Here is a 23,970-nt window from a genome sequence, read left to right on the forward strand (position 1 = left end):
TTGAATAACACACACACACACACACACACCTTGTGTTTCACTGAAACCAAAGAGGTGCTGGTTACTCCCACATAACCGAGCTGGCTGGGACAAAGCAAACAGGCAGACACTAGCTGCTCAAACTAAGTACACTTCTGCATTAGCTTCTGAAACTACAAGGAAATACTTATTACAGAGGAGTTCCCTTTGCCTTTGGAATTAAAATAGCCCAAGTGCTGTCGCTGTCAATCTCTGTTGTCCATTCTCCAAAGAAATCCGTAGCCAAAGATTGCTTCAGAATCGCTATGGTTTAATCCGAAAAGATCTGAATTACACAGCACAGCTTTTAAATGTTCCATTCACGCAGGCGGTAAAACTCTTGAGGCATTCATATAACTTGTGAGGTAACCTGTAATGTTCGATCAACTTCTGAAGACGACAAGGACAAAAATAGCCTAATGCTTAATGCATAGCCTAATATTTTTGTTTTTAAATAAGCCGCCAACTAGGGCTGGGCGATATGGCTGAAAACTGTATCACGATATAAGTATTTCATATCGGTCGATATCGATAATTATTGATTTTTTAAAAATCTATTTTAGATAAGGACCAGAAGGGGGAAAAAAGTTCAATTTAAACACTTTTATTTTAAACTTAACCTTCCTTTAAACTTAACCTTCAAATAAATAATTGTGCACATAAGTCTGAATGAGCAGCACTGGTTGAAGCCTGGAAATTGAAACAAAGTAATTTGCTAGTTTATCATAGTAAGTCTACTGGTCAGACTGTTCAGTTTCCCCACGTGTGTGTTTAAGTTTCAAATGAATACTTTTTCTTCTTGGGACAGGCCCATTTGAGTCTTGGAAAATACTTTTCCATTTGCATCGGGATTGAGTTGATTAGAATTTAGCAGTCAATTTGAATGCAACAGTTTTGAAAAATTTGTGCAGCGTGCTAATGATGCTAACCGGATTTAATAGCAATTCAGTCGTCTTGCACGATTGTGAATGTTTGGATTACATGCACATGCTGAGGAGGGATGCACCTAGAGAGAGAGAGAGAGAGAGAGAGAGCGAGAGCGCGCGCATGGGGCAAGGACTCATTGAGAGTCTGTGTTGAGGTAGGCCTACTTTTATCGTCTACTCTGGTAGAGTTGCACATACTAGCTACAATGCAAGATATATTTAGCCTATTTATTTATGGACAATGTAAGGCGGGAGGTGTGTGTTGCTTTTAATTATCGAATGTTCTATCGAACGCATTTTTTATTTATATCGATTACATGTCTATTGCGATACATATCGCTATTGTTTTATCGCCCAGCCCTACCGCCAAGTCCAAAACAAATTGAAATGGACCAATCAGGTCCAATGTCTGAGTAATCTGGTCAGCAACAACTGTTTAGGTGGCTGTTTCTTCTCCTAAATCTCTTTGCTAAAATAAAAAATTTCTTCAAAATAATGAGTGGATAGCCTATTTATGATGACTTCTTGAAGAGGCCAAAAGCTAAAACACGAAGTTATCAGACCAAAGAAAACAAAAAAACTCACATACAGCAAGCATCTGAACGAGGAAGGAAAACGTAAACTTTTTTATCCAAACTTTAAAGGATAATTTCGGTATTTAGCACTTTGAGTCCCTTTTCTGGTTTGTTTTGGATGAACTAGAGTGGTGGACACCGACATTTTGACGATGGGTCCTGTCTCGACTTTTCTGTCTCGTTTTGAATTGCCTTTGACTACTTCAGAGTGGCTGCCTACAGGCATGCACAAACATGTCCTTAAAAAACCGGTAATGTTCATTTTCAAAACTGTGCAACTCACCGAGTGGTTAGTGGTGTTTGTTGATGTTCCAAAACAAGTAGCATAGCGAAATACAGTTTCTGTCGTGTTTTATTTGACATTTTGTAAAATCCCATTGATTTCTGTTGGAAGACTCATTGCACTTTAATATTACTGCGCCACCGGAAACGGAAACGGGGGCTGTTTACATTTGGTTGTAGTCTTTCCGCGAGACCTTCTTTTACTGTCTATGCTTCAGGCTCAAATATTGAACGGAAGTTTATACGCGGTTGTGAGGTGTCTGAAAAAATAGTTCCACAATAGCAAATAACACGGCTGGAAATCATACATTGCGCCGATATATTTGATTTTAATAATCAACGAACACCACTAACCACTCGGTGAGTTGCACAGTTTTGAAAACAAACCTTAAGGGTTGTTTTAAGGACATGTTTGTGCATGCCTGTAGGCAGCCACTCTGAAGCAGATTAAAAACGACCCTTTTTCGACCCTCTCTGCATTCAAATCGCTATATCTCGAAATGGATTTCCGTGACACTGGACTCATTTCTTCCTGGCATGCCCCATATGAATATGCATATATACTTACACCATTTCCAGTGTACTGATGAAGTGTAAGGGCTGAGCTACACCAGGCGCGTAACTGAAGCGTTCCGTTCGCGTTGCATCTGCTGCAACAATCAGCTTCCATTATAATCAATGGAAGTAGCTACACCAGATGTGATAGTGGCGCGTACGTTCGAAAAAGAGAGAGAAAGTAGTGTGGGAGTAAAAGCCCCACAGTGTGTGTGTGTAGTGTGTGTGTTTTAAGGTAATGCTTAGAGATGCACCGATTGCAATTTTCTGGGCCGATACCGATTTTTCATAGAGTTTGACCTGCCGATACCGATTTTAGCCGATTCCGATTTCCAACTTCTAACCATTTTACAGCACACACACAAATAGTTATTTTCTATCTTTTCTTTGATAGAACATATTAATATAGACATGTAATCAACTTGTCAATAATGAAATGGCTGTTAAAAAAAATGGAACCGGTGAGCAGACAGATTCTTTTTCAAGTCTAACTTCAGCTGCAGTATCAAATTATGGATTAAGTTAAGTTATGGAACACCCATTTTATTCTTCTCACATCCAATATCCAACTAAAGATATAAAAACAATTTATTTTCATGATACATTTGAACATGCTACCATGTAACATATTTTCATATGCATTGATGAATTTATGGGAGGGCAAGGGAAAAGTGGTAGTAGCCTAGGGCTAGGCTATCACGCAAACACAGGGGAGAAGTGCTAATAGCGATTAGGTGCTCCACCATGAAAACATTGCACTGTCTGTTTTGCGGTGAAAAAATTAAATTCAAATTCCGGTTAAATGCATCAATTAGGCTATAGAAACTTGAGACGGCTGATTCAGTATTCAGAGCATCAGTTTTCTTCGTTGTAGGCTACTATGTCAAAAGCAACTTTAACATTTGTTTGCCTTTCTAATAGGCTATCGTTTGTTCACTTTCACGACATCCACTTCTCAATCTGCTAGACTAGGGTATTTGAAGGCATAGCCCTAGTCTACGTGCAGTAAATAGTTTGAGTATTTTTTTAAGTGGAGTAGAACTACTAGGGCGACTGTATGTCGCTGCTTGTTGACATCTTATTATGTAGCCTATGATCGCTAAACTTTATTTTTAATGTCGCAATCGGTCATCTCCGTTCAGCAGCGCATTGTGGTTCAGCTGTGGGCACGCAATTAGCGGCAGTGACGGGCGGTGATGAGCGATGTTTACGTAGCCTAATGAAGTGACAGCTTAGTAAATTCCACGCAGTAGGCCAATGGCAAAGCACAGCGTTTGCTGCATAGAAAAACTCAGTAGCCTATTAGCGCATTCTTTGTAGCCCTACATCCAGCCCTGAGTGTTGGCCTGGTCGCTAGCTTCTTCGAAACTTTGCAAACTCAGCTGGGTGTTGTTACAATTGCCGTGCACAAGTAAATTTGACCGGCATAAAATCGGCATGTCTCAGACTGACCGGCCGGTCGCCGGTCATGGCCGATCACGTGAAAATCGGCTGCTTCCGGTCACCAGCCGATCTATCGGTGCATCTCTAGTAATGCTGTCTTTTTTGATGATGATGATTGTGGGTGGTGTGTGTGTGAGAGAGAGAGAGGGCAAGCATAGTCAGAACAAAGGACATCTCTGAGTTTGTTCTGCACTGATGACCTGGTACAGCAGTCCAACACACACACACACACACACACACACACCTAAAGCCATGACCGTGAAACTCATTACTGATATAGAGAAACACATTAGTGATTATTCTATGTAAAGTGTGTGTGTACGCATTTCACACCACACAGAACTAAAAAGATCACTCACTCGCTCACACTCACACACACACACAATGAACCCACCTGTAGGTAATTAAACCAGTAATTAAGGCAAAACCTCCACAGATAAGAGAGAGAGGAGAGAGGGAGGGAGTCCCACCATCAGCACGAGAGCTGAGAAATTGCATGGAGATGTGTGTCGCCTCAAACTCACTCACACACACACACACACACACACACACACAAAGCTGGCCTGCTGCGTTTCCCATTAAATTGTATGTGTCGCAGCGTGTGCGTGTGTGTGTGTGTGTGTGTGTGTCATCTATAATTAGTTCCTTTGCTGCTTCTGAGGGATTGGATCCCGATCCTCTTGAAAATCCCAGACCAGTGCTACAGATATGCCCTTAAATCAACGCTAGTCAGTCGCTCGCACGCACGCACACATCTCACCATCTTCACCCTGTCACACACACACTCATAAACACACACTCACACACCACCATCTTCACACACACATGCCCATGAACAGGGACTAGGGGTGTTAAAAACTAGAATTGCGGTTCCGAGGAACTGCAAGAGTGGGTTTGATCAGGGGCATGGAACTCGGCCTCATCCAAGGATTCCAACGGTACCTCATTTATGAAAATCGGACATACGGGTCAAAAGTTACATGCACACACCTTCATATACACAGACAGCCCAGCCCAGCCCATTATAGCTCTGCCAGGTGGCTTAGAACTCTTCCAGGTGCAAGCTTAAGCAATTAGAGCTGTGATGTCACAATCGAAATTTGAATTCTGAACATTCCGCCATTCATTTCAATGGGCCCAAAAAACGCAGAAAAACGGGAATACCGCGAAAACGACAAGGGCCAGCGACACGAAATCAACAAGCAAGTTACACCGGTTCGGGCCTGAATTTTTGGAGTTCGAACCGCGTCGATAGCTCAAACGGTCTAGGAGCAGTAGTTCGGCCAAAAAGTGGGTGAACAGGAATAATAAATAACTAGAATTGCGGTTCCGAGGAACTGCAAGAGTGGGTTTGATCAGGGGCATGGAACTCGGCCTTATCCAAGGATTCCAACGGTACCTCATTTATGAAAATCGGACATACGGGTCAAAAGTTACATGCACACACCTTCATATACACAGACAGCCCAGCCCAGCCCATTATAGCTCTGCCAGGTGGCTTAGAACTCTTCCAGGTGCAAGCTTAAGCAATTAGAGCTGTGATGTCACAATCGAAATTTGAATTCTGAACATTCCGCCATTCATTTCAATGGGCCCAAAAAACGCAGAAAAACGTGAATACCGCGAAAACGACAAGGGCCAGCGACACGAAATCAACAAGCAAGTTACACCGGTTCGGGCCTGAATTTTTGGAGTTCGAACCGCGTCGATAGCTCAAACGGTCTAGGAGCAGTAGTTCGGCCAAAAAGTGGGTGAACAGGAATAATAAATAATAATAATAATAACTAGAATTGCGGTTCCGAGGAACTGCAAGAGTGGGTTTGATCAGGGCCATGGAACTCGGCCTCATCCAAGGATTCCAACGGTACCTCATTTATGAAAATCGGACATACGGGTCAAAAGTTACATGCACACACCTTCATATACACAGACAGCCCAGCCCAGCCCATTAGAGCTCTGCCAGGTGGCTTAGAACTCTTCCAGGTGCAAGCTTAAGCAATTAGAGCTGTGATGTCACAATCGAAATTTGAATTCTGAACATTCCGCCATTCATTTCAATGGGCCCAAAAAACGCAGAAAAACGGGAATACCGCGAAAACGACAAGGGCCAGCGACACGAAATTAACAAGCAAGTTACACCGGTTCGGGCCTGAATTTTTGGAGTTCGAACCGCGTTGAAAGCTCAAACGGTCTAGGAGCAGTAGTTCGGCCAAAAAGTGGGTGAAAAGGAATAATAAATAAATAAATAAAGTAAACTTAAGAAGAACAATAGTGGGCTTGCTCCGCAAGCCCACAGCATGGCTTCGCCATGCTGTGGTCTTGCTGGACCAAACCCACTAATAATAAGAAAACTTAAGAAGAACAATAGTGGGCTTGCTGGATCAAACCCACTAACTAGAATTGCGGTTCCGAGGAACTGCAAGAGTGGGTTTGATCTGGGGCACGGAACTCTGCCTCATCCAAGGATTCCAACGGTACCTCATTTATGAAAATCGGGCACACGGATCAAAAGTTATCTGCATCAACGCAACATCCAATAAGCTAAAACGCATAAATAACGTGGTTGCTATGCTGGTTGCTAGGGCAATCATGCTGGTTGCTCAGGTGGTCGCTAGGTTAGAAGGCCAGTGCCTCCTGAGAGGCCTGAAGGGTCAGTTCTGAGGTTGTTGACTGCTGAAACCGAAAAATGGACTGCATTTTCTTAAAAGACAGTGTGACTGAAGTGCGGGCAAAGTTTGCACAGAAATGTACGATTTTTCCCACCCTCATCGACCTTGTCATAAAACTTGTTTAAATGATCACACGACGCCTCCTTGCTGCTTTGTCGTCTACATCAGCCTTTCTCAAACTTCTTTGACCTGAGGCCCAGTCAAGGCATACTTTGGGGTCATAGGGCCCACCTACATGAACCCACCCCCTCCTCCCACCCCCCATCAAATTGTAATATCATCACAATTATTATTTTTTTTATACTATATTGCTATACATGCACTTCAAAACAGTCAATGTTTAAAGTGCTAAGATTGTTCACAAAAGTTTGTGAAAGCATGCACATCAGAGTACTGCTTTACTAATGTAAAATATAATTAGGCCTACACTAGTTTCATTGTTTTTGCATTGTTGCATGATTGATATGCTATTTAATTACATTTCATTTGAATGCCTGAATGTAAGAATTCAGGAAACACAATACCAGCTTTTAACATTTATGTTGTTTACAAGTTTATGTAAATCACATAACACATGAACTGTTTACATACTACTGATAGCCCATTACTGTACACAATAGATTAGTATCTTCAAATAGTCAAGGTTGTTGACTGCTGAAACCGAAAAATGGACTGCATTTTCTTAAAAGACAATGTGACTGAAGTGCGGGCAAAGTTTGCACAGAAATGTACGATTTTTCCCACCCTCATCGACCTTGTCATAAAATTTGTTTAAATGATCACACGACGCCTCCTTGCTGCTTTGTCGTCTACATCAGCCTTTCTCAAACTTCTTTGACCTGAGGCCCAGTCAAGGCATACTTTGGGGTCATAGGGCCCACCTACATGAACCCACCCCCTCCTCCCACCCCCCATCAAATTGTAATATCATCACAATTATTATTATTTTTATACTATATTGCTATACATGCACTTCAAAACAGTCAATGTTTAAAGTGCTAAGATTGTTCACAAAAGTTTGTGAAAGCATGCACATCAGAGTACTGCTTTACTAATGTAAAATATAATTAGGCCTACACTAGTTTCATTGTTTTTGCATTGTTGCATGATTGATATGCTATTTAATTACATTTCATTTGAATGCCTGAATGTAAGAATTCAGGAAACACAATACCAGCTTTTAACATTTATGTTGTTTACTAGTTTATGTAAATCACATAACACATGAACTGTTTACATACTACTGATAGCCCATTACTGTACACAATAATACTGTGCCCATTCATTAACATTAAACATCAGGCGTCTTGTTTACACATTTAAACCATATTTGCACTTCGAAATTCGCTTCCAAATTGTAGTAACTACATCTACGAAGTCTAAGGAAGATATCTATGAACATACTACATGGTTAAGATACATTTTGACAGAACTACAGACTTCGTGAAAGTAGCCTAGTAGCCCTACATAAAAGGCTCAATTAACTTCATTGCAAAATCGCGGTTGGTCTGTTTACACACTAAAACCATATTTACACTTCGAAATTCGCTTCCAAATTGTAGTAACTACATCTACGAAGTCTAAGGAAGATAATCATGTAGTCTGTTCATAGATAAGATACATTTTGACAGAACTACAGACTTCGTGAAAGTAGCCTAGTAGCCCTACATAAAAGGCTCCATTAACTTCATTGCAAAATCGCGGTTGGTCTGTTTACACACTAAAACCATATTTACACTTCGAAATTCGCTTCCAAATTGTAGTAACTACATCTACGAAGTCTAAGGAAGATAAAACTGTAGTCTGTTCAACGATAAGATACATTTTGACAGAACTACAGACCTCGTAAAAGTAGTACCTAAAATCAGTGTGATAAATGGCCATCACGTAGCCTAAAGCATATAGCACTAGCATATGACAACAGCAAATAGCTAACGTTTACGTTAGCCTAACTTACTTATCGTTGACGTTGACCCGACACGTTTATAAGTTAGACCATAGACTGATAAGGACGTCCATCAAAATTCCGTGTGTATCCTGTGTATCTTTCATGCTGCTATCCTGTTGCCTTTTCCCTGTTGTTCCGGCAACAAGGTTTTTACGCGATATTTGCCACATCCCAGAGAGTTGTTGTTTGGTGGGTCAGGTGACGAGCCGTCGAATCACAGCACAGCACCCAGAATGCATTGCAACACACCGTCTAGAAGGGACTCAGCGTTAGGTCGGCTTTAAATAGCATACAGAACCTTTAGTAATATAACGTTGTCTGTAAGCTCCACAGATCGTGGCAAGACAATTGAATTGATTGAGGACTTCTTGCTGGGCAACGATGAGTAACTTGATTAGTAAAGCTGCGTGGATATGCATGATATCTGTATGAAAGTGTGTTTCTCAATGTAATACTATATACAACTGTACACATGACGAAGTTCAAATGGAGCTAGCTGGGTATTGGACTGGGCTGAATGGATTGGTGAAATACTTTATTTATTTTTTTTATGACCTATATGAACATGGTTTGGCTTTACACTTAGTGCTGGCAAGGCATTGAACTGGGCTGAATGGATTTGGAAAATATATATATATTTTTTTTAATGACCTGTATCAACATGGTTTGGCTTTAAAAAAAAGATGAGACAGCGCTTCGCGCTGTCTCATCTTTTTTTACTTTACCTTTACACTTAGTGCTGGCAAGGCATTAAACTGGGCTTCATTCAAGGATTCCAACGGTACCTCATTCATGAAAATCGGACATACTGGTCAAAAGTTACATGCACACACCTTCATATACACAGACAGCCCAGCCCAGCCCATTATAGCTCTGCCAGGTGGCTTAGAACTCTTCCAGGTGCAAGCTTAAGCAATTAGAGCTGTGATGTCACAATCGAAATTTGAATTCTGAACATTCCGCCATGCATTTCAATGGGCCCAAAAAACGCAGAAAAACGGGAATACCGCGAAAACGACAAGGGCCAGTGACACGAAATCAACAAGCAAGTTACACTGGTTCGGGCCTGAATTTTTGGAGTTCGAACCGCGTCGATAGCTCAAACGGTCTAGGAGCAGTAGTTCGGCCAAAAAGTGGGTGAATAGGAAGATATAATAACTAGAATTGCGGTTCCGAGGAACTGCAAGAGTGGGTTTGATCAGTGGCACGGAACTCGGCCTCATCCAAGGATTCCAACGGTACCTCATTTATGAAAATCGGGCACACGGATCAAAAGTTGTCTGCATTAACGCAACATCCAATAAGCTAAAACGCATAAATAACATGGTTGCTATGCTGGTTGCTATGGTTGTCGCTAGGTTGACATTACAGGGGTGGTTTCTAGGTTGATGCTAGGGTAATTAGTTAGTTGCTAGTAAGCCATCTTAAGCTGACTGCATAAAGTGATTATTTTAAGAGATACATTTTCAAACCAGAACTGTGTATAGGTCATGGTTAAAAACGTATCAGAATCTCAGAAATAATCACGTAATGCAGCCAGTTTAAGATTTTTTAAGAAGTCAGATTTTTTAAAGGCAATCAAATTTCTGCTGACTCTCTTCTGGCTGCCGGTTAAAGGCCAGCGCCTCCTGAGAGGCCTGAAGGGTCAGTTCTGAGGTTGTTGGCTGCTGGAACCGAAAAAAGGACTGCATTTTCTTAAAAGACAATGTGACTGAAGTGCGGGCAAAGTTTGCACAGAAATGTACGATTTTTCCCACCCTCATCGACCTCTTCATAAAACTTGTTTAAATGATCACACGACGCCTCCTTGCTGCTTTGTTGTCTACATCAGCATTTCTCAAACTTCTTTGACCTGAGGCCCAGTCAAGGCATACTTTGGGGTCATAGGGCCCACCTACATGAACCCACCCCCTCCTCCCAACCCCTATCAAATTGTAATGACATCACAATTATTATTTTTATACTATATTGCCTACATGCACTTCAAAACAGTCAATGTTTAAAGTGCTAAGATTGTTTACAAAAGTTTGTGAAAGCATGCACATCAGAGTACTGCTTTACTAATGTAAAATATAATTAGGCCTACACTAGTTTCATTGTTTTTGCATTGTTGCATGATTGATATGCTATTTAATTACATTTCATTTGAATGCCTGAATGTAAGAATTCAGGAAACACAATACCAGCTTTTAACATTTCTGTTGTTAGTTTATGTAAATCACATAACACATGAACTGTTTACATACTACTGATAGCCCATTACTGTACACAATAATACTGTGCCCATTCATTAACATTAAACATCAGGCGTCTTGTTTACACATTTAAACCATATTTGCACTTCGAAATTCGCTTCCAAATTGTAGTAACTACATCTACGAAGTCTAAGGAAGATATCTATGAACATACTACATGGTTAAGATACATTTTGACAGAACTACAGACTTCGTGAAAGTAGCCTAGTAGCCCTACATAAAAGGCTCCATTAACTTCATTGCAAAATCGCGGTTGGTCTGTTTACACACTAAAACCATATTTACACTTCGAAATTCGCTTCCAAATTGTAGTAACTACATCTACGAAGTCTAAGGAAGATAATCATGTAGTCTGTTCATAGATAAGATACATTTTGACAGAACTACAGACTTCGTGAAAGTAGCCTAGTAGCCCTACATAAAAGGCTCCATTAACTTCATTGCAAAATCGCGGTTGGTCTGTTTACACACTAAAACCATATTTACACTTCGAAATTCGCTTCCAAATTGTAGTAACTACATCTACGAAGTCTAAGGAAGATAAAACTGTAGTCTGTTCAAGGATAAGATACATTTTGACAGAACTACAGACCTCGTAAAAGTAGTACCTAAAATCAGTGTGATAAATGGCCATCACGTAGCCTAAAGCATATAGCACTAGCATATGACAACAGCAAATAGCTAACGTTTACGTTAGCCTAACTTACTTATCGTTGACGTTGACCCGACACGTTTATAAGTTAGACCATAGACTGATAAGGACGTCCATCAAAATTCCGTGTGTATCCTGTGTATCTTTCATGCTGCTATCCTGTTGCCTTTTCCCTGTTGTTCCGGCAACAAGGTTTTTACGCGATATTTGCCACATCCCAGAGAGTTGTTGTTTGGTGGGTCAGGTGACGAGCCGTCGAATCACAGCACAGCACCCAGAATGCATTGCAACACACCGTCTAGAAGGGACTCAGCGTTAGGTCGGCTTTAAATAGCATACAGAACCTATAGTAATATAACGTTGTCTGTAAGCTCCACAGATCGTGGCAAGACAATTGAATTGATTGTGGACTGCTTGCTGGGCAACGATGAGTAACTTGATTAGTAATGCTGCGTGGATATGCATGATATCTGTATGAAAGTGTGTTTCTCAATGTAATAATCTATACAACTGTACACATGACTAAGTTCAAATGGAGCTAGCTGGGTATAGGACTGGGCTGAATGGATTGGTGAAATACTTTATTTATTTATTTTTTTAATGACCTATATGAACATGGTTTGGCTTTAAAAAAAAGATGAGAGCGCTTTGCGCTGTCTCATCTTTTTTTACATTACCTTTACACTTAGTGCTGGCAAGGCATTGAACTGGGCTTCATTCAAGGATTCCAACGGTACCTCATTCATGAAAATCGGACATACTGGTCAAAAGTTACATGCACACACCTTCATATACACAGACAGCCCAGCCCAGCCCATTAGACATTGCCAGATGGCTTAGAACTTTGCCAGGTGCAGGTAATCAACTCTAGCAGCAGAGCTCTACCAGGTGCAAGTAATGAGGTGCTGTGATGTCATAAAGCCCCAGCATTCCGCCATTGATTTCAATGGGGCCCAAAAACGGCGAAAAACGGGAATACCGCGAAAACGACAAGGGCCAGCGACACGAAAGCAACAAGCAAGATACACCGGTTCGGGCCTGAATTTTTGGAGTTCGAACCGCGTCGATAGCTCAAACGGTCTAGGAGCAGTAGTTCGGCCAAAAAGTGGGTGAACAGGAATAATAAATAATAATAATAATAAGAAAACTTAAGAAGAACAATAGTGGGCTTGCTCCGCAAGCCCACAGCATGGCTTTCAGCCATGCTGTGGTCTTGCTGGATCAAACCCACTAATAAGTAAACTTAAGAAGAACAATAGTGGGCTTGCTCCGCAAGCCCACAGCATGGCAAAGCCATGCTGTGGGCTTGCTGGATCAAACCCACTAATAATAATAATAAGAAAACTTAAGAAGAACAATAGTGGGCTTGCTCCGCAAGCCCACAGCATGGCTTTCAGCCATGCTGTGGTCTTGCTGGATCAAACCCACTAACTATTGATACATTTGAGTATTGTAATGATATAAGCTTATTTGAGCATTGTATTGATACATTTGAGTATTGTAAGGATATATTTGAGTATTAAAAGGAAAAAACGCACGCACATCCCGATCTAATCCTGGGTGCTGGACAAAACACTTACGATGAGAGAGGGGAAAAAAGTCCGCAACACCAGTATATGCTCCCAAGTTAAATAAATACGGTAAATAAACGGTAAATAAACTTTAATTTGGGAGCATATACTGGTGTTGCGGACTTTTTTCCCCTCTCTCATTATATTTGAGTATTGTAATGATATATTTTGTGATACTGTACTTCACTGTATTGATTTAGTATATGCACAGATGTAAGGGCTCTTTAGTTCATTTGGCATTGTGTTTAACGCCGCAGCACCAGATACACACACAGCAGCAGGCACACACACTCTTGACAGCTCTACACACACACCGGCACACACACTCTTACCAGCTCTACACACAGCAGCCGGCACACACACTCTTGACAGCTCTACACACACACACACACACACACACACACACACACAAGCCCTACACACACGGCACACACACTCTTGGCAGCTCGACACACACATACACGAAATTCAAGAAACACTTTATAGAGATATCAGTGTCGTCCAATCAGACAGACCTGTTACAGACTTCAATCTATGGTAGATAGGGGATCACCACCATAGATATAAATATGATCACCACATAGACACCCTGTCACCACAACCACCACACCATGGTGAAAGGTCTGCTAATGAGCCGAATCACATACGGAGAGGAGAGAGGGAGAGGGAGAGGGAGAGGAGAGGAGAGGGAGAGGAGAGGCGGGTGAATCTAAGCAGAAAAAGCAACAGCTGTTTCAGTTCACATCAGCTCAGAGAGATATCCCATCAGCCAGAGGGAGAGAGAGGGAGAGAGGAGAGAGCGAGGGAGAGAGAGAGAGAGATAGTATGTATAAGTATATATACTCTTTTGATCCCGTGAGGGAAATTTGGTCTCTGCATTTATCCCAATCCGTGAATTAGTGAAACACACACTAATCGCAGTGAGCTGCCGGCAACAACAGCGGCGGTCGTGGAGCAGTGAGGGGTTAGGTGCTTTGCTCAAGGGCCCTTCAGCCGTGGCTACTGGACGGGTTGGCAAGTCCGAAGCGCTAACCAGTAGGCCACGGCTGCCCCAAAAAAGAGAGAGAGAGAGGGAGAGAGAGAGAAGAGGGGGTGAGTTATATTACATTACATCTTTAAAACCACAACCAACCGCAAAAGGAGAGGGGGGGGGTGGACACACCTGTTTCGCTGGTCATTTGCATTCCTGTAACAAACCTTCTGCCTCTCCCTCTCACTCTCACTCTCTCCCTCCCTCTCATTCTTTCTTCCCTCTTTCATCCAAACAACCCCATCCCCCCTTCCTCTAAGTGCAGAGGAACAAAACTGGTCTGTGTGTGTGTGTGTGTTGACACGGGGACACAGGCTTGACATGAATAATCAGAGGAGTAAGACAGGAGAGGAGGAGAGGAGGGGGGTATATATGGAGGAGAGAAGAGGAGGGGGATATATGTGGAGGAGAGGAGAGGAGGAGGGGGGGTATATGTGGAGGAGGGGGGTATATATGGAGGAGAGAAGAGGAGGGGGGTATATGTGGAGGAGGGGGGTATATGTGGAGGAGAGGAGAGGAGGAGGGGGGTATATGTAGAGGAGAGGAGAGGTGGAGGAGGGGGGTATATTTGGAGGAGGAGAGAGGAGAAGGGGGTATATGTGGAGGAGGAGAGAAGGAGGGGGGTATATGTGGAGTAAGAGAGAGGAGGGGAGCTAAGATAGACAGAATGAAAGAAAAAGATGGATGGAGGAGAGAGGTCAACATTTGATTTCTTTTTTAGCTGCTGACCACAAGAGAGGAACTGCTAAATGAACACATGACCACACACACACTACATATTTAAAGTAGGGGTGGGCGATATATATCGTCTGCGATAATATCGTGATTGTTGTTTTAACGATGTGCAAATTGACATTATTGAGTATTTAAATTTACTTATGGGGGAAAAACACTCGAAATCACGCATTGAAGACTCATACATTCCCAGGAGGTGTATGCGGGAAAAGCCTATGGGAAAAGCCCCTGGCCGCAGCAGACCAAGTGTCACGTGATCACTAGTGGGTCACAACATTAGGCCCTTTCACACAGAGATTACGCAAAATTTGCGGGAAGAGGAGACGTCTTTTTGCCGCAACGTGTGTCTGAAAACGAGGTGAAAATTTGCCGGCCTGCTGATCTGTTCACAAGTCCCGGCGATTTGGGGAGCCAGGAGGCAGGACCTATAGGCGGGACCAGCTAGCAAATTTAAACGTGACGTGCAATAGGGGGCGTGTAGACTGATATGCGTGGGCCTTATGCACCCTTCAGATGCAGCAGGTGTGTAAATTTCAAAACCATGGCGGGAGAACCGACAACACTTTGGCTAGCTGCTGCCCAAGTCTTTAGTACCTTGCAGATGCAATTGAAGTTGCTTTGCATCATCGTGCAGTGCTATGCTTCGATAGAATCGGATTCATCTTGCGAGCAAAGTCTTCGGACAATAAAAAGTAATGGATGAGAAATTGAAGAGAAGCAGGGAGCAGTTCGAAGTTCGAAGACTCAAAGATCTTCAACGTCGTAGACGAAGACGTTTGGCTCTTCTTGGTCAATTTGCTTTGGGATGTGAAACAAAGATGTGGAGCCTCGGCAGGCCACAGGGGCCAGTGTTTTGGTCACATGTCCTGAACAATTTTGATGATGATGAATGGCGGCGTGAATTCCGAATGTCGCGGCAGACCTTCGACTTTGTAGTGGGGCTTGTTGAACCGCATCTAAGGCGCAAGGCAATAAACTGGCGACAGCCACTGGAACCACGGATCAGACTAGCCATTGCTTTGTGGTGGTTTGCTAGCACATGCGAATACAGATGTGTTAGCTCTATGTTTGGCGTCAATAAAGAAATTTTTTTACCGGAGTGGAACATTGAACAAGTCATCCGCCCTGCGCCAGACCATAATGTTCTGTAAATGTTTGCATTTGTGTGTGATGCTTTAGAATTAAATATTGCTGCGATTGTGATTGTAAATAAAGACATTGATGATACAGACCTAGGCCTACGTGATGATTCCTGAGTGAAGGTCTTTAGGCTATATTAGCAGATAGGCCTATGCAATGTAGCTATTTACACGTCAGCACATACATGCCATCATTTACGAACATTTTCATCCACCTGTTCCGGAACTATGCTGTAGGCTATTTACCTTGGCTGTCTACTTAGCATAATAAAAGCACTTCTCATCATATTATGCTCCCTAATTACCATAATAAAAACATGCATCTGTCCGCGCATTATCGCCTGTCCTCGAACAATACAGCAGGCATTCCTAGCATTCAAGTCCACAATATTCTAAACAGGTGCAGTTACCAAAGCAATCGGTATATAATGCATTAAGCATTACAATACCTACTCTTGTTCAAGAGCATTATCGCCTGTCCTCGAACAATACAGCAGGCATTCCTAGCATTAAAGTCCACAATATTCTAAACAGGTGCAGTTACCAAAGCAATCGGTGCAATGCATTAAGCATTACAATAAGAAGATTTCACCGATTAGACGTCCACATTTGAATAACCACGGACTTAGGCTGTATTTGTGAAGTCTGGCGAATGTAAATGAGTGAAGTACTCAGGAAGATTAAATTATAAATGTTTTAATACAAAGAAATGTGCTTGAACTATTTACAAGTGCAAAATGAAACATCCAACAGTGCAATGTAGGCATATTATAACTATTTACAAACATGAACTATTTACAAGTGCAAAATGAAACATCAGTGCAACAGTGTATTATAACTATTTACAAACATACAAAAAATACCATCCATACCAAAAATAGAGCCCTATAACTGCAAAATATGCAGTGCTAAAAAATGTTTTAAACAAATCGCAAAATTAAAAACAACAATATGATCAGTCCAGCTGCTGATAAGACGCAGACGGCCCGTTGTGTGACTCGTCCATGTGGAAGCTGGGGAATGGTGGCGGAGGAGAGTGGTAGGACGCTGCAGCAGGTGCACCGTAGTGGCGTGGGGTGCTGTGCTCTGGTACAGGAGCTGGTATTCTTGCAGTCATGTCTCGCATAAGGGAAGACTGCGACTGCATGTCCCTTTGGATGTCCTTAAACATGTTAGCCAACAACCCCATCTGCTCTGCCCTCTCCCGCCTGTCGGCCTCCCGTGCCACTCTCTCTGCCTCCTGCGCCTCTCTCCGGAGCTGGTCTTCATGTGCGCGTTGGTTTTCTGAACGAATGCGCTCTTCCTCCTTGTCTTTTTGATCCAAGGCCAAGATCAGGTCTTGGATCTCCTTCACCACGACCTGGGTTTTGGTGGCTTTTTTTCGCCTTTTCGCTGGAGGTTCTAGATAACATAATATAACATACTTAGTCGGGTTGTTTCATAGGCAAACAAATCGGTGAAACACACAGGGGAATGCTATGGCCTGCAATTGCGAAAATGAGTAGGCCTACGAATTTACCTGGTTGGTTATCGGTGGCTGATTGTTGGCTTTCGGTGTTGGAATCGCTGGTGCTGGTGTCGGCGCCAGAACAGACACTGGATGCTGGGGATGCAGGTGTCGCCTCCATGCTGCTCTGAAGAGCGACAGGGTTGGCCGAGTGGCTGCTCCCCCAAATCGCACAACAGAGGTCGAAATATGGCCAATCCAGTCTCCCCCTGCCACTTCTGCCATTGTGGTCATTGACGCTGTTGAATTTTTTGCGCAGGCTTTTTAATTTGCTGGTGACCTGCATCTTGTCCCTTGCATAACCGAGGTCGCGGAGTTTTCCGGCCAGTCTTTCCAATATAGGACCATCCTTTACTGTCCCGTTCATGTGGCGCCTCACCTCATCTTCTCCCCTAAGGGCAAGGAGCGTCCGGATTTCTTGGTCTCCCCAGTGTTCTTCGTTCTGATCAGCTGTGTGTGTTTTTAAATCTCCCGGTGGTGGGTTGCATAGGTAGCGTCACTAGACACCCCCGCCCACGTCCCCTTCCCACGCCCACGTTCCCCCTTTCCGCCTTGACCCATTCACACTGGTGGCGGAACGAAAAAACTCGGCAAAATGTCTAGGGGACTTGGTAGTAAATTTGGCGAGACCCTTTGTCCCGCCGTTCCGCCTCTGTCTATGTGAAAGGGACACTCGTTCCGCGATTCTGGTACATAAAATCGCGGCAAATTTGCCAGTGTGAAAGGGCCTACTGTCACATGCACGCTTATGTTTATTTTGTGCAGCAAGAGTATACTTGGGATTTTATGCAGCTACTTCTGTTCAAGTAGCATTGATGAGACAGTCACGTTTTTTCCTACACGGTATTATATGGAGAGAAAACATTAGCCTTTGAGTATTTTAATAGTAATTTGTAAACAAAGAACTATTCTCATGTAACTCTTTTGTAAATGGACTGAAGTTCGCTCTAAATATCTATGGTTACCGATTATGCTAACCGTTAGCATCTCTATGGGATTTCTCATATACATTAGCCATAAGCTAACGCATTCGTTTCTATTCTGTAACTTGGAATGCTAGCCTATGATTGCTCTTAAACTAAACATCGAAGGAAATTACTGAGATGTACTCTGTTGGTTTGCTTAGTTTTACAGTGAATCCTATGCAAAGATTTGAAAGGAACCAGCTTGTAACAAGCTCAGCTCGAGTTGTCACCAAATTAACGTCATCGGTTCATAAAAACGCACATTCACAGATAATCTCTAGCATGCTTAGATTTATTGAAGTGCTTTGGTGAGGGTGAGAACGTGAAAGAGAGAGAGAGATAGGCCCATAGGCCAGAGTTTAATTGTCCAAACACCGCCGACGCGGCACAACAAAAAAGGAGAAAAAACGCGCAACCAGCGCTGTTTCAGTCCATTAAACAGAGCGAAAAAGGTAACTGAAAAACCTCTGTATTTTTACTCTCAATCAGTCCAAAAATGAAAGAAATCCACGGCAATAATAATCCATAAGTCCGAGGGTGTCAAGACAGTATTTGAAACAAAAATAGGAAAAGGATAGATCTCACCTCGAAATCATCTCCAGGATACGCGGGAAAACCAGTCAATTATTCCTTATGTCGGGCGTAAAGAAGAGGATAAATTCAGTGTGAAAAGTAGGCTAAAGGAGGTTATCAGAAGCGCCGATCGCCTTCTACCTCTGTCCATTCATTCATTCTTCTTTCCGGCTTTCTTTCCGCGTCCCATTTAAAACGCAACATGTGATTCTCCGAGAGCGCAGCCATAGGGCCAGAACAGGAAAAGTGGGTGAGAGTGAGCGTGGAAGGGTGAGTGACAGTTCTAGACCCTATCGTTTGTTTGACTATACTCGCCCTGGATCACTGACTTACGCCCATAGTCATCAAGATAGCTAGCAAACTATAAAGATGGTTAGAGAGAAACAGAGCTTATAGAGCTCACTACTACCTGGCCAGGTTTTAAATAGTACATTATAAAGGAAAGGCACTTTTATAGTAAGAAAGTTAGGCCTACTCCACATGAAGAAACAGTTAACAAATCTGTTATGTTTTACAAAAATACTTTGTACTTGTCTTATATTATAATATGGCCATTTATGCGGCGGATGCTACAAGCTTCAGACTTTCTCTTGGAAAACTGTTAGGCCTATTCATCTTCTCTAATGTAGCTGGCTAGACCATGTCATTGCCACACACACAAGTGGGGGCAGAATTGGAAATGTGTCATAGAGTGACAATGCATTGGTTGATTTGGTTAAAAAGTCACAGGTTAGGTTATTGGTTATTATTGTAATGATGCTATTCATAAAGAATGAGCTGTAAATTACCTCAGACTTTAACAAAAACAATTCTTTAAAGGATATCGACTAATTATCGTTATCGTCAAAATCACAAAAAATGTCGAGATATTATTTTTTGTCCATATCGCCCACCCCTAATTTAAAGTCTCTCTCTCTCTCTCTCTCTCTCTCTCTCAAAGAGGAAGACTTGACAGCTCGGTCTGCTAATAAAACTTTGATTGACACATAGAGAGAACAGGAGAGAGAGAGAGAAGGGAGAGAGAGAGAGAGAGAAGGGAGAGCGAGAGAGAGAAATGGAGGGATTGAGAATGTGAGTGAAAGCGATAGAATAGACAAACTGAGGGTGAGAGAGGGAGAGGGAGGGATGGAGAGAAAGAAAAAGAAGGGGATGGAGAGAGAGGGAAAGGGAGAGGGGTTATCAGTCCATTCAACAGCAGAAGGGAGGTGAGCCTGACCACACATCTGTGTTTGGATCTCACTGCATCACTGTCTTCACCTCTCCTCTTCATCCCCCTTCATCTCTCTCCTCCTCTTCATCCCCCTCCATCTCTCCATCCCTACATCCCTCTTCATCCCTCCATCTCTCTCTGTCCTACACGCTCCATCCTGCCCTCCATCCCTCCCTGTCTCCCGAAGCATCTGAATAAATAAACACAGGAGGGAAGCAGAGAGAGAGAGTGAGAGAGGGAGAAGAGAGAGAGAGAGAGAGCGGGGAGAGAGAGAAGAGAGAAAAGCAAAAGAGGGAAAAGTAGGACAACCTGGGACAGAGCGCAGAGGCCTCGATGACAGCGCAGAAGGAGCCGGAAAAAAATACAAACACACGCACACACACACACACACACGAGACACACACACATACGCATACACAGACACACACACAGACGCAGAAACACAGACGCACACACACAGGCAACTGAGACAGGAAGCTGGAAAACTACCGAAAGAGCGAAAGAGCGAGAGAGAGAGAGAGTAGCAATGGTGTGCGTATCCAAAGAGTGCATGAATAATCTATGGCCAATAAAGCTTTTCAGTGTTTGATGGAGGGATAGAGGGACAGAGAGAGAGAAGGTGAAAAACAGAATCTCTGGGCTCGGTGTCTTTCATTCAGAACAAGATAGATAGATAGATAGATACTTTATTGATCCCCAGGGGAAATTCAAGAACAAGAAAACATCTACCTTTCCACTCAGCCACCCCCCCTCCACACACACACACACACACTAATCATTTCCACTGTGGAACAGTTGAACACCCCCCCCCCTCCCCCCCACACACTAATCACTACACTGTGGAACAGGTGAACACTATGGAGTCAAAATAGGGTCTTTAATATTGAGAGCTTGTGAAAAGATGTTCACATGTGTAATAAAGTTTTGCAGCTGTGCAAAAGGAGTTCTGCATGTGCAAAGAAATTTCGTACCTGTAGAAATATTTTGTACATGTGTGAAACAAATATGTACCTGTAGAAATAGTATGTACTTGTGTGAAAGAAATGTGTATCTGTACAAATGTTTTGTACATATGTGGGGGGGGGGGGGGGGAATGCGGATCTGTAAAAATATTTTGTACACGTGTGGAAAAAATATGTACCTGCACAAATACTTTGGACGTGTGTGAATCTCCTACGCGATGCTTTCGTGCGCAACACTGAAAGTACGAGCTTGTGAAACTGATTTGCAATGCTTACGGACTTTTGACCCTAATTTTACTGCCTTTCTGAAGAGCCAATCAACACATTGCTTACTGCCAACCAATCAGCGTTTCCCACCGACCACCCAGATTTTGGTGCTAAACAGATTGGCTTCATATCAAAGAGTGTCTTATTAGAAATTCTTTGGTTTACTCTTTGATTGGGGTTGCAAAATTATAACTTAATTAAGAGTGACGTGGTAGCTCAATTTATACTGTGATCGCAAAAAGGGTTGAAGCGGAGACGTAATGTTAACGTTAGCTATTCCGATCTGCTTTTTAGACTGTAACGTTGGTTAGCTAGTTCTAGCTAGCAGGGTCATTCCACGTCAATTCAACCAGGGCCCACGCACCACGCACCCTGAACATGGGCAAAATACACCATTGACATCAATATGTATTGTATAGAGCTACCACAGGTTACTCTATACAATCACAGGTGGCAGTGTGGTGACTCTAAACAAAACATATTGATGTCAATGGGGCATTTTGCCCATGTTCAGGGGAAAAAAGATATTGCATAAGACAAGTCAAATTGGTGTTTTCAAAAAGAAGGGATCATGGAGAATAAAGAAAAACATATTTAAAAAATCTTTGTATATTCCCACAAGGTGTTTGGGTGCTCTGAAAATGATAACCAAAATGATTTTTCAGACTTGTGAGGTCTGCTGTTCAGACCCTGAAGGGATTTGTTTTCTGTTCATTGCTTTTTGTGAGAGTGTTTCTACTTATCTCAGTAAGGAAAATAAATCAAGAGCCTATGTTGAGTACAAATATGTCTTCTGAAGGCTTAAACAGAGCCCAGCCAAAAACTCCAATAAAATTTGTATCAACTTTGAGAAACATCTATGGCCATGCAGGATTATCCAGACCAAACGTGACGATTTTGCTACATACTATTCCTATTTATGTACCAGCATGTAAAATTTGAGCCTCCTACATGGTTTCGTTCTTGCGCTGTGGGCTTGTGAACTTTGACAAAAAAAAGAGGCCGAACAAAATCGACACCCCCCTCCCCCTGTAAAACTGGCTGTATCTTGGAAAGTATTGATCTTACATAAGAGTAATTTTACAGTGTGTCTCCTGGGTAACATAGGTACACCTGGTAATTTTTTCTGAATTTTTTGAGACCTAAGTGCGTGGGCCCTGGTTGAACTGACGTGGAATGACCCAGTAGACTGTTTCTGAGAAGTCAGAGAATACTGAGAATCTGGTGAAATCCATGACTGGGTGAAACAAACATGTACTTCTCTCCCTTGAGGGCCACTGGCCCCTCATTGAAAATAATAAATGCCTGGATCCAGATCTTGCATCGTCCTGATTGAGTCTTAAGAGAAATATGGTAGTAAAAATATACTATCAAAAGGAAACTGATAAGTCAGCGTACTATTCCTACAAAACAACTAGATACTAACAATGTAGAGCAAGAATAACCATGTGGTGGTGACACTGTTCCACTGAGTAAAGATTAATTTTGTAATCTAAGAGGACACATTTCGCGGAAACATGAGGGTGTGCTACAGAGAGCAAAGAAGAACGTGAGCAATTTGAATATGCTTCATATCAAGTAGAAGGCTGAAGTAAAACTTGGATGCTAAACCTGTATTCTTTTGGCAATTAATCCCAACTGGTCCCTTTAGTTTTAGGTTTATGTGTATTAACGTTGCCAAGCTTGTTTGTTGTTGCACTATCAGTGTTGCAGTCTCAAAATAAATGTTCTGAGTGAAATATATTGCCATTGCTCTTAGTTCTTTGGGACCGGGGAGCTAAATTGACCTGACGCGAATTTGACCGGAGAAGCGGCCGAGTAAACAGCCACCTGCTCTCAGCACAGTGTTGACTAAGACTGACAATAGACGGGCCGTCCTGGCCCATCCGTACCTACGTGTATGCTTTCTAAATTATTTAGTTAACTCCATCCCGATCAACGATCTTAGGCTATATGGCCAATATCTTTGAAATTTAACGGTCTTGGTTTTATTAGGAAGACAGTTGGGCATACCTTATATCAGACTCGTGGTGTGAGCGGTATCGGAGCGGAACAGAGCGGCCACTCCGGCCTCTAAATTAAAAAGCGCTCCACGCTCAAATTCCATCCATATTACACAAAACTATAAAATAATGTAAACTTCATTCACTCTCTGTGTATAGATCAGGACAGACTTGCGGAGCAGGCTGCAGGGCAACAGTCTGACAGCCTGCATGAAGATAAGCATTAATGGTCCAATAGTAAAACAGTGCAATTACCAAAGGGCCCTTGAAATGATCTTTTTAAAGCCAAGGAGGCTCGCTCGGACGGCAACCAATACCAGACACCCCCCCCCCCCCCGACCTACGACCTACCACCTTGACTAACACATTTCCTGCGGAAAACCCTGACGTGTGTGTGTGTGCATGTGTGTGTGTGTGTGCATGTGTGTGTACGTGCGTGTGTGTGTGTACGTGCGTGTGTGTGTGTGTACGTGCGTGTGTGTGTGTACGTGCGTGTGTGTGTGTGTGTGTGTGTACGTGCGTGTGTGTGTGTACGTGCGTGCATGTGTACGTGTGTGTACGCGTGTGTGTGTGCGTGTGCGTGTGTACGTACATGCGCGCGCGCGTGTGTGTGTGTGTGTGTGTACGTGCGTGTGTGTACGTGCGTGTTTGTACGTGCGTGTGTGGCTGGTGTACTCTGTTCAGG

General features: G+C 42.8%; 1 protein-coding gene across 3 annotated transcripts in view; it reads right to left on the reverse strand.

Annotated features, from left to right (window-relative positions):
• The window catches only part of LOC143119250 (nectin-2), a 111,724-nt gene that overhangs the window by 79,082 nt on the left and 8,672 nt on the right, over window positions 1-23,970 (reverse strand). The window lies entirely within an intron of this gene.

The sequence above is a fragment of the Alosa pseudoharengus genome, unplaced genomic scaffold (assembly GCF_046254945.1).
Source record: "Alosa pseudoharengus isolate Yale_2024_CS ecotype anadromous, Long Island Sound unplaced genomic scaffold, YU_APseudo_1.1 YU_APseudo_1.1_scf_12, whole genome shotgun sequence".
NCBI lineage: Eukaryota > Metazoa > Chordata > Actinopteri > Clupeiformes > Clupeidae > Alosa > Alosa pseudoharengus.